Below are 13230 nucleotides of genomic sequence, written 5' to 3'. Positions count from 1 at the left end.
TTAGATAATAGGGAGAATTATTGAATGGTATTCTTTAATTCACTGCTGATATCTCCTACAGATGATTTTTCAAGAGCAAAGTTTTCGATTAAAAACCATTGTTTTGTTTTGAAGCTTGGTTGTCAATGCAGAATATTATTGTAGGTTTCATTCTATTTGTATTAAGACCCAAAATAGCTGGACCCCCAGCATTTCGTACTTGCGGAAAACAATATATAAGAAGCTGTCATAAGCAGAATATAAAATCAAAAGAATTAACGATTTCTCAAGAAAAATTCTTTTGTATTTTGTCCACCATAGCCTCCTATGGCTAATTAGCTGTAATTTTTGTACTAAAACGAAATATTATGACTTCCTTTCTAGACAGATATACGTTTTGAACTGTGTATTTGTCAAGAGATATTCTTGTGTAGTTCTGTTGGTTATCAGTGTTTGTGAAAAAGACAGACGTTTATTAACGTTAAATAAAAGTACAATAACACTGTAATTATTGTAATGTGACCTTCAGAAGACTGTCAACAAACGTCAGCCTATCTGCAATGACGCAAACACCTTGTCAACAGTTTTTTTTTCTCTCAGGCAATCCAGGAATTTAATCAACGTGTTCCTCCCACTCTTTTGGTATAGATTATCTCCGTCCCTTTTCTCCCTCGAATAATGAACCTCTCTCTCTCTCTCTCTCTCTCTCTCTCTCTCTCTCTCTCTCTCTCTCTCTCTCTCTTTTTACGCAAACGAGTCATTTAATCAGGTTTCTTTCTTAATGCCACAATGCCGGATAGACAGCCATTGTGCCGTCACAAAAGAGCCGAGTAATAAATGCATTGTTTGGACACCGCAACATTTTATATTAAAACCCGAACGGCAAGAATTACCTCACGTTTCGCGCAGCGAATTTTTAGTTTATATTTTTTTGACGACAGTCATCCGTGTTTAGGTAGGGAAGTCTCGAGGACCTGTCGTATATTTAAAGGAAAGGGGTAAAAATAAATTCCTGAGAGCAAAATAAACTTTGCAATCATCAACGACTCTTTCGCAATATCTTTCTGGATGGGAATTACGAACTTGTCCATCGGGTGTGCGTGACGTCACTTCGTTATTGTTGAGGTAATCAACAGCTGGGGGCTTCGTGGTATTTTTTTTATGCTTTGTACTCGAAGTAATGTAATTGCTTTTTTTTTTATGATGAACTAACAAGCGCACCCTAGATCGGAAATTTTTAATGTTGAAGAATTACTGTATACAGTACTGTGTACGCCTTGCTTCTTTAGAAAAGTCGTTTGTTATTCGATAAAATTGAAGACACTGACAGACACACACGTATATATATAAATAATATATATATATTATATATATGTATATATATATATATGTATATATATATATATATATATATATATATATATATATATATATATATATATATATATATATATATATATATATATATATATATATATATATATATATATATATATATATAGAGAGAGAGAGAGAGAGAGAGAGAGAGAGAGAGAGAGAGAGAGAGAGAGAGAGAGAGAGAGAGAGAGAGACTAGATTTCAAACAAACTCTTTATTTTATCTTTTTATATAGATATAATGAATAACATTAGTTTCTCAGAAAAATTCTATATATTTTCATATTGAAATAAGAGAGAGAGAGAGAGAGAGAGAGAGAGAGAGAGAGAGAGAGAGAGAGAGAGAGAGAGAGAGAATTTAGACAGGTTCCTAATCATATTTGCTCTATTTGTTTGACAGCAAAATGTTCCCTTTCACCACACAGTCTTTTGTTTTAATCTTGTCGGCATTCTGGCATTTCGCTGGCGTATTTTTCTTTCACCTTTTGTTCAGACATACGTGTTGACCTAGGATTGAAAAACAATAATTGTAATGGATGTTTCAATCGAATGATAGTCAGAATACCTTCAGAACAAATACACATTTCTAACGCATTTTGGAGCAGCTATACAAATTCCACGTAAAAAAATTTTAAAATCTGTTTTCTTTTAGCCGCTGAATTGTATCCTGCATTTTAGTTATTTTATTTTTCATCTATATGAATTTGGGCAAAAATGGGTTACTTTGAAAACTTTAAAAGTGACAGCATTGCGACCTGAAAGCTGTCATTACATTTTAGCAAACTTTGTAACACATTATATTCTGTCAAACAAACCTAGCCCGTGATAGGGTATATGTGCAATAGAATATAATGTATTCCCCACGTATCATCCTCAATGTAAGAAAATCAAAGCTAGATTTAACTTAAAAATCATACTAGTACTGTAGGCAGAATAAAGCAATGTAGACTTGAATGACAAGTGCCACCGCTTTGGACAGGTATGGTCGTTTCCTATCGCGTTTATGAAATCAATCTGGGTACAATGCACAGTATTTTGGGCTGATAGTCAGGTCACGAATACGAGTGCAGCATTGCAATTTATTGCAAAAACATGCAGTACGGTAATGCTACAAGCAATGCAAGATTCATCAGAACACACATTACACACACACACACACACACACACACACACACACACAGCTGACTGGAAATGTATGTCCCCCTATTTATTGTAGTTTTCATGGCTTCTATTTCATGTTTCAGGAAGTGTATTGACCGACAGAAGAGCATAATACCAGGTTCATCAGCTGTCGATACATCCGTTACTTTATTTCTTCGTTTGTAAGGTAAATAATTTCGTGTTTATTTCACATTGCTTAAAGCCAACTGACGCATGAGCCTCGCGCACGCACACACACACACAAACACACAGTTTCTCAATGATTTTCATGGTACGGAATACATATCTACTTATCCATGAACTACCAATGACTTTTCATTTCACAGTAGGTTAGAAATCTAAAAGCTAAAGCCCCGTAAACTCTTATACTGTACTTTGAAAGGCCCTCGAAAAAAAAAAAAAAAAACCACGCACACGCACGGACAAAAGAAGAACCCATACATCAGGTACGCTTTGACGTGAACGAGGAGACCAATACCCATATATCACAGGATATATTCAAATATATGTACATAAATAAGGTATTTTTTTCTTATTTTTTCTTTGCCGATGAAACGACCCAAGCGTCAAGAAGAGTCATAGGCGCTCCAGAATAGGGAGATGAAAATGGTAAAAGATTACCTGTAAAAAGTAATAAATGGTCTCGCGGCAAACGGCAAATGAGTATTTTATGCACAGGGAAAGGTGGCAGGATTTATTGCAAGACTGTTGACGAGAGAGAGAGAGAGAGAGAGAGAGAGAGAGAGAGAGAGAGAGAGAGAGAGAGAGAGAGAGAGAGAGAGAGAGAGAGAATCGCAAGTAATTTAGTAACAGAGTCTGTTGCCAATAAAAGTTTATGATACCTTTTTTTATATATTTTTGAAAAATAAATGATTTGATTGGTACTAGATCTCTCTCTCTCTCTCCCACAAGACCTGTGATGCGACGGTGACCAGACAGTTACTATTGCTATCGTAAAGTATCACACCAAAAGACAGATAATGAAATACGGTACCTCATTCATTTAAGTCTGCCGAGGTAGAAGAAAATTCACTTCCTTTTCTCGAGGCAAATGACGCGTCTTTCGACGGCGAAAAGCCGAATGGAAAATCAAGTAAGGTCAAGGCAAGTGACAGAAAAAAGTAGTCGGAGGATTTTCCAGGCCATAGGGTCGACGCAAGCAAGGCGGGGCATGGGTCAGTATTTCATTTGCTTTTGCGTTCGATTTTTGTTTGAATTTTAAATAAATTTTGGGGATATTTTGAAGCAAAATTTGGTGTTGTGTCGATTATTTCCTTAGATTGGTACATTAATTTATCAGATAACTCTCCTAGTTATACTTTTAAAATGAGTGTCTTATAAATACGCCTTTATGCATTTATCTATCTCCTTGCTATTCTTTTAAAGTGAGTATTTAATAAATACCGTATATATATTTATCTGTGTACATATTCTGTACGTCCGCGTTGATGCGAGTATACTCTTAAAAATATAAATAACAATTAACTTAACTGAAACAGTTACGATAAGAGAGAGATGGAAAATTTGAATGCTAAAAAATTGAAGGAAATGAAATAGGCAAATGGTCTCTTCGAAGACAAGGTGATTAAAACATGAGAACTAACTTGAACAATCAGCAGAATAACCTTTTTTCAGGTCTGAAATAGAGTCTGAAATACGAGACAGTTAAAAGACAAGTGTGATCATAACTGTCTCGAAGGCTCGTTTAATCACTATTGATTATGTGCTGATTCAAAACGACGACTTTGAAACCCGATTAAACCCGAGGGAGATTCGCTTGGTTTGCTCTTTCAAACATCGGATAAATCCTAATTAACTTTTATATTTTACATTTATGGGTTAGTGACGTTTCACACAGGTTGCTCACAGACGAGATGGATTTGAATTTCCTAATAGGGATACGATAAATTAAAACTACATATTTACAAGGTATGTGTGTACTTTTCATCCTAAATAATCCTTCACGCTTGTGCAAGTACTGTCAGCTTAGCAATTTTATAAAAATATCAATAATTTTTAGCCTTATTCTGCAAATGCAGTTGAAATTAGAGTTAAGGTAATGCCTACTGTAGACAGTTTTGAATTGCACGTAGATTGTCCTGATGGGAAGCTGATAGGATTTCGCGTTCTTCCGTAGGATATTTCCTTTTTGTTCGATTCGCTGTTCTAATGAAAGTTGAGTCAGCCGTTTAAAACACTGGTTCTAAAAATATGTTTGTTTGCGGAAGCAGTATATGTGTGTATAGGCGAAATTAACGCTATATCATTAAAACTAATTATTGAATTTGTCTGTTAATCAATGCAATAAAAATTTATATATATATATATATATTATACATATATTTTTATATTTATATATATATATATATATATATATATATATATATATATATATATATATATATATATATATATATATATATATATATATATGTATGTATGTGTATAATTTGGTTGATTCTCGCAGTAACACTATAACAACAAATATGGTTAAGAAATATAGTTCTCTAATGTACGTCACCTAACGAGTGTACAAATTTTGAGTAAATTGATGCGCAATCGAACACCTGAGCATGCATTGATTTCATATGATCAGTAATTACAAACTCTTTGTGGTTCGTCTTTAATATAAAGGCAATAGCACTTAGATCACACGTATGGCGACGAATGTGAAGTAGCTGCTAGCATTAACAGAGATTTCGAAAACGAGTCATCGGGAAATGAGAAAGCGATTGGAAAGAAGTCGAATAGAAAAATTAAGTTGTTAATTACCATGGATTCGCATTTCGCCTTTCCGAAGTAATCAGACATGCAATGCTGCCAGTAAGATAGGTATTACGTTGAAGGCTGCCTTTATATATACAAAAATATTAATGCTGTGTGTTTCAGTTCTTTTGTTGTGTCGGCATTGAAATATTGCTCTCCTGACCGTTATCTCTTAATGAGCATCATTTTAATATGTCATCTCTCACTGTCATCCTGGTTTCTGAACTTTCTGAGTTATTAACTACTACTCTCGTCCTAGAATATCACATCCTTATTTTGTAGGCGTGCTGTTGCACCTCGGGGTAACAGAGTTTGCTGTTTTCAAACTGAAGAGAGGTTGCAATGCCCTTTCAGAAAGTCCTATTTTTGAGCTGTAATTCGTATGTATTGATGTTTAGTCATCGGTTTATATAATGCTTTTGTATAAATCACTTATATTCGATATCATTCAAAGTTTGGTTATTGGTCTTTTACTGTTAACATTTGGAATTCTAGTCTGTGAAAGCTCTGTAGTCAACATAACAGACTTTTCGATCGATCATTTCTGTTTCCAGGTAATTTGCAGTAATTGGTTTTTCTTTCGTTCATTCAGTAATATAGTTAACTTTATTTCGTAAAGAATCCTTATCCCTGTAATATTTTGTAAAGAATCCTTATCCCTGTAACAATGATTTTCCAGTTTAGTTTAATATTTTAAAATGCAGCGTTTGATCGTTTACAAAATCACCCAGTGATAATGCTGTTATAATTGATGTACTCAAATGATTATGCCTGACCTAATACCGTAAAAACTAGGTGATTATCCGTTAGCATTACCAATTTGAATTACATGGAGAGGCTCTAATTATCCGAAAAAACAGTAATATCATACAAGTATTATAGAATCAGTTTGAAATTATCAATGGGAAATTGCAATTATCGACCCAAAGTTAAAAGACCGATGAGAAAACCTTTTAAGCTTTTAAAGCCAGTTTAATGATTTATCTAAAATCAATTTTAATGACGCATGAGATAATGGGTTAATTTAGGCTAATTTCGGCAAAGGGTACCGTCATCAATGGCTAATGTGAGCATGGCCAAACTTTTTGTCAGCATGAATTTTGATTTTTTATTTATTTTATTTTATTATTATTATTATTATTATTATTATTATTATTATTTTTTTTTTATCCCGGGACTGACTGCCTGCGAATGAAAACCGAAGGGGTTTTCACTCTCTAGAATGCCTGAGAAGATTCCTAAACTACTGAGGAATTGGTTTATAGAATATCTTTTTTTCTACAGAATGGTTGTAGTGATAATTAATGTTATTGTGAAAATTGTGACTTAATTATTCTTATGTGAATTTCAAACATAAAAAGATTTTCTGATAAAATTCCATATTTACCAACTTTCCCATAAAAGGCACCGATTCTTGTGAAAATTATGATTAAATTTTTATAGTCATTTTGGCAATAAATGATTTCAGAAGTTTAATTTTTATATTAATTTGGCCCGTGAGAAATTTTGTTAAAACTCCATCTTTAATTACTTTTCCCAAAAAAGGCAGTGATGACTTAAGAAGTTTCTTTTGAAATTATGGTGCTGTTCCTTTGCCACTCTCATTTTCCTTGCTTCACAAATGTCCCTCTTTCAAGGAGCGAATCTATAGCTTGCTTCGTGTAAATTCCACTCCTCCCATAAAAAAAAAAACAGATACTCTGGAAAACAATACAGAAGCAATCCTTCACTCAAATTGCACGCAGCAGCCTCACCAGCTGGCTGGCAGACAGCACCAGTGATAAATGACCGACAAAGCAAAATAATCTGCGGGAGAGGAGGAATTATCACGGGGCGAAAAAGCATTATTCCTCCTCCTCCTCCTCCCCTCTTTGTGCGCCGTTTGACAAGTTGTGAAAAATCACTTTCTGCGACGCTAAAGTTTACGACGGGCTCTCCCAGCTTCCTATTTGAGACGGAATGACCTCATCCGCTTGCATTCGGGCGAACAAAAGAGTCCCAATCAGAAGAAAGGACCCTTAGCGAAATATAATTCGTGTTTCCGGGCTTTCGAAATTTGGGCCATCTTCCCGCAGAATGGGCTTCTGCCTCGAGGAAACGAAAGTGAAGAATGATTCGACATAACTGCCGTGAATTTTCTTATTTTCTTTTCCAGTGAACACCATGCTCTTTGGAAGCTTGAGTTTCAAGTCAATGTCCACTGTGGGCTTGTTCCATATGAATAGGGTTCACCTTCTCAACAACAACAATAATAATAATAATAATAATAATAATAATAATAATAATAATAATTTAATAATAATAATAATTTTTACTATTATTGTTGTTGTTGTTATAACCTTTCCGTTGACCTGTGTTGTTAGAGAACGTCTTTTTTCGATACTAGATGCTATGATGCAACTCAATAAATAAATTGTTCGAAACAAGGAATCAACCACAATATATTCCCTGTATTCCACGCGTACTGACACGTGCAGTATGTACACATGAACAGTTATATACATATGATACCCACGTGTGACTGCGTTATTTTATTTGCCTTTCATTTTTCTTTCTCCTGCGCAAAGACAAGATTTTTATCAGCAATGAAAGTAGAATTGAGGAAATAAATGTAGCTTAGTCTGTGTCTCAATCTGTTCGTCTATCGACGAATTTACCAGTATGAGAAACCGTGTAGAAGACGATAGAGAATAGAATCTGGAGATTTTGAGACACATACTGCTTAATTCGATCTAATTATATTAAGTTTTCGAAAGATTTAGAGTTATGTTAATGTTCAGGAAATCAGTGAAAATTGTAAAACGGCAATGATTTTATGTTTTGCAGGCAGGCGCTCTGAAATTCGGTCTGTACAACTCTCTAGTTAGGTCCTGTTTGGGACGTGTCTTTTCCTTTACTAAAACAATAAAAACTCATGTCATTTAGGTTTTATAGTTTGTATATTTAACATAATAAACTGCTCTAGCGCTGAAACATTTTCTATCTCTGAGTTTTATGGAATCAGGATTTATTTAAGTGTTGTTATCACTAGAAACTTTAAAGACAGGATAAAATTCTTTGCATATTTTCACTCGAAGGTTTTTCACGTCATCCACCGTGACCTTTTTATATTAGCAGTCATTAAGCTACAAATATCGTTTAATATCCACCTCCCTACCTCGAAATAAAATATATGTATATATATATATATATATATATATATATATATATATATATATATATATTATGTACACATATATATATATATATATATATATATATATATATATATATATATATATATATATATATATATATATATATATATATATATATAATATATATATATACTGTATGTAATGACGGTGTTTCATGTCTCAATTCATGACCTATTATAAACTTTTCCGGTTACCAACACTTTTTAGTAATTGCTTTTGTTTAAAGACAGGGAGGAAAAAGTTTTGAAATTATGAAATTAAAACTTTACAGTTCAATTGTGAACTGGATTAAATTCTGTGCATTCATCAATTGCCCAAGAAGTTATTTTTTTTTAAACTGGACCCTCTGCAAATTATCTTAATGACTATTTCCCGTGAATTTTCAAATCTCAACAAAAGTGTCTCTCTCATGAACTCGTGCAAAGATTTCACATACATAATGTATTTTGCTTAAAGATATGTTGTCTGATGAATTGCATTGTTTACATGAATTGCAGAGCATCACATCTGTCTCATAATTAACTATTAAATATATTTTTGAATCTTGCGAAAATGCATTTGCATAATCGTGATGATGTATCCAATCAAAACATATGATATTTTTAATAGTTGTAAGTGTACACTGTCGATTTCTAATGAGCTTTGTGAGATCTTTTTTTTTAGAATTCTTTTGCCGAATACGTATGTATACATAGTATTGTATTCCATTAAAAGGCATGAGTTGCATTTGAATAGCACCTATTTTGTCCTTAAAGTTTTAATAAAGACACTTCTGCATAAAAATAAAAGTGTATTGACTTAAATGTTTGCCATTTGCTAATAGCAAACATATCCCAAACATTTCTTAATGAAGTTTGTTATAGTTTTCTTACTTTTAATTTGAGATTAGTATTACAGAAACAAAAAATAAAACTGTGAAACCGAGTTTTATCTACATCCAATTAAGGTAATGTAAGTAACAACGAGTTATCGCTTTTCCTTTCATTTCGAAATTTTTAAAATTTTTAGACAGAGTATATCGAGACGCACCTGCATCGAGGTAAATTAATTTCCTTGTTGAAGATAAGAATGCCAAACTTCTGAATTTATTTTTGGTACTCCGTACAGGGGGTAAAGTGAAAGGCTGGAAAGGGAGATGGTTAGAATTGAGATAGAGAAAATCAAAGATAAGAATGAATGAAAGAAACTCGCAGTGAAATACATACATACACGTACATGGCATTTTGATTATCTATCCATTTAAACAACAATTTTTAGAATGTGGATAAAAAAATTAGAATAGTTGAGAATGGAAAAAATTAAGATTTAAAACAGAATTTCAGGACTCTACACTGAAGATATAAAGGAAGAGGTTAATTTTGTGAAAAGTATGGCGATCTGTTAAGTATTTTTATGTGGTGCTTTTATTAATTATTTCAGGAGCTTTTCCGAAAACTCAATCTTCATAATTAAGGCCGCAGAACGAAATAATTACCTTTATGTAATAATTTTTGAAACTTACTTTTTCTTTATAATAAGTACCAGATCAGATAGGTGAAACGTAAGACCGTCTTGCAATAAAGACATGCATTATGTAAACAAGGATTAGTTGCAAGAGAGGAAAACCATCAGGGAAGAACGAAGGATAAAAGAATAAGAGTGAAAAGATCAATAACTTGACAATTATCGGGATGTCTCTGCAATTTCTTGTCAGCAAACTTCATTTGACACTAGCGGATGCTCACCTGGGAGGAAGGTTAACTGGTTGCTGGGTTGGCTTAGATAAGCTGGCTTATACTAGCACGGGACGCCCTTAAGTTTAAAAAGTTATCAAATAATACAAGAGGTCTAATATGGATTCGCCAACCAACCGGGACGATTTGGGAAAAAGGAAACTATGAAACGCCTACGCGTGCACGAGCGTGAGAATATCTTGAGCAAAGACATCAAAAGAATTCCCTCCCTGGGCCTTAGGCTTATTTCGTACCAAGTGGGCGTCGGGACCTTTGGTATTTTCCCTGTTGTGCTATTTCTGTTTTTGTTGTTGTGTTGTTGGCTATACTTTCCTTGAGAGAGAGAGAGAGAGAGAGAGAGAGAGAGAGAGAGAGAGAGAGAGAGAGAGAGAGAGAGAGAGAGAGTGCAGGAAAATTGTGCTCCTTATAAAAAGACATCTAAATGAAAGGTAGCATTCTAAATACTTCTTATATTTTGTGATTTTAGGACTTTTTCAACAGAATGTTTGTCTTCTTCGGGGAGTGCATATAATAAATTACAGAGAAGGGGATTACAATAAGTTAGTACACATATGCTTTAGAGAATATACTATACATACATACATATAATATATATATATATATATATATATATATATATATATATATATATATATATATATATATATATATATATATAATATATTGAGAGAGACAGAGGATACAAATAGATGAAAATATATATTGTTAATAAATAAAGCTAATTCACTGAAAAACGTTAAACATTACAAACCAGAGTAAAAAAGAGAAAAACACCTAAGAGACAGTATGAAGCCCCAGATGTAGAGTGAACAAACCCTGTCAGTACGCCGACAACATCTCAATACACCTTATGCAAACATTGCTGAATTATGACTCATTCTTATTGCTCGAATGAGCCCATAACTCACATTATGGAGAGAGGGCTGCACGGGGCCCGAGCGAGAGCTCAGGCCAGGGAATATGAGGAATATGTTCACGCCTCGCTGGTTCTACTTCCTCTAAATCGTGAATTGAAGTTCGCTGTCAAAACTCTTATGGCTCGAACGGGATGTCCATTAATTGCAATGATGTTTTGTAAACACACCCCTCTCTCTCTCTCTCTCTCTCTCTCTCTCTCTCTCTCTCTCTCTCTCTCTCGATATCCTTAGTAGTTGTAACACCAGGTAATTTAATGTTAATCAATTAAGTAATGAATCTCTTTCACACATGCACTCGTGTTTTTATCTCTCTCTCTCTCTCTCTCTCTCTCTCTCTCTCATATGCATGTATTCATTCGTGGATAAAAGCATACTTCCATGTATTCGGAATTGTAAATGTACTGTATATAGTAGCTCTCAACAAGAATAAATTCAGCTGCAACAAAAGTGTCAAGAATTACTTCGTAATATCTGAATGCGATCCTGACGTCTTCCTGTCGGAAAAAAATTTGCATACGGAGCGTCGATGAAAAAGAAGGTATATGGTCACTGCCTGAGACGGGAAAAATGTGTAAAATATGGCTGCTCTGAAAAAAATAACAGTACTTATGCAAATTGCCTCTATTTCTCCTTTATCCGTAACAGATAGAGAAATACGCCTTGCGTAAACAAGGAAATTGACAGTCCTACAGTAGGTCCCAAGTGGTACAGGAACAGTACATTATCTGAGCGGTGATACATTAGAATGTTTACTTAAGGAAAGTCAGAGTAAGAGTAAGCTATTGAGGCAGTTATAATATAATAATAATAATAATAATAATAATAATAATAATAATAATAATAATAATAATAAAAGATAAGGTACATTCTGGGGTAAAATATTGGAGAATAACATAATGTAATCTACTATCTGCATGATGATAGAACATATACTGCCGCGTACATAACATCACAACTAGTAAAGAAGTAAGCACAATTAAATATTTTGTATTCTATCGAACTATAAACAGGCAAACATGCTCTAAAGTGCAAATGAAAAGTGAAACCAACAGTGTTCCCTCAACATTTAATTAAACTGTGCTTGATTGCAAAGCACCAGGCGGCAGATCACAAAACGAAGTCAATATTGCATTCTTTCCAGCGTGTGCAATATGAATTTAATGAACATGATGATGATGATAAGAATAATGGAAGGGCGGCATCAACTTAGGTAGGGGGGCCATTAAATGTTTCTGTTATATTTCGAAAGTTGTTGGAAAGCCGTTGCGTGTAATTATATATGAGTACAGTTCCAAATAGCCTATGCATACACTGTATATGTAGCATAATAACCAATATATATATAATATATATATATATTTATATATATATATATTTACACGTGTGTGTGTGTAACGGGAAAATAACACAATATAAAGAAGTAATGGGAAAAACGCATCGGAGCGGGAGATCTCTATACGCAATATTATTGCCACACGAAGATCAAAAGGGGTCGTCCAGTTATGCCCGAAATTATTTGTTTGTATGGCGACTGCGGTCATTTTTATTCATTTTCCGACTCTTTATTCGTGTATTGGCGATACGCGCGACCAAATGGAATTTGGGAAACATCAACAGGTTGCGACAATGGCCTTTATGAAATTCCAAACACATATCCTAACACCTCATTCCGTGATATCCAGAAACCGTTACGGTTGAAATAGGATGCTACTCAAAAATACCAGGCGTGAGGTGGCTAACCATATACACAGGACACTCTCTCTCTCTCTCTCTCTCTCTCTCTCTCTCTCTCTCTCTCTCTCTCTCTCTCTCTCTCTCTCTCTCTATATATATATATATATATATATATATGTGTGTATATATATATATATATATATATATATGTATGTGTGTGTGTGTGTGTGTATGTCCACGCCGGAAGGTGAGTAAAACCGGGGCTTTGAACAAGTACTTTCGTAGTTTATTCAGTGTGAAATTGAAAATGTAGAATAAATTACGAAAGTACTTGTTCAAAGGCCCGGGTTTTCACTCACCTTCCGACGTGGGACTTGGTGATATTCTCAAGCACGCGTTTCTTCGTGCTGTATTGATAAATTATATA

General features: G+C 34.0%; 1 long non-coding RNA gene across 1 annotated transcript in view; it reads left to right on the top strand.

Moving 5' to 3' along the window:
* Window positions 1-13230, top strand: part of LOC136827026 (uncharacterized) — a 102050-nt gene that overhangs the window by 76536 nt on the left and 12284 nt on the right. The window contains exon 4 of the long non-coding RNA XR_010849781.1: window positions 2600-2682. This is a non-coding gene — a long non-coding RNA (uncharacterized lncRNA). The remainder of the gene's footprint in view (window positions 1-2599; window positions 2683-13230) is intronic.

Source organism: Macrobrachium rosenbergii, chromosome 41 (assembly GCF_040412425.1).
Source record: "Macrobrachium rosenbergii isolate ZJJX-2024 chromosome 41, ASM4041242v1, whole genome shotgun sequence".
In the NCBI taxonomy this organism is placed as follows: domain Eukaryota; kingdom Metazoa; phylum Arthropoda; class Malacostraca; order Decapoda; family Palaemonidae; genus Macrobrachium; species Macrobrachium rosenbergii.
The sequence above is the reverse complement of the archived record's forward strand: the minus strand, read 5'-3'. Positions and strand labels throughout refer to the sequence as shown.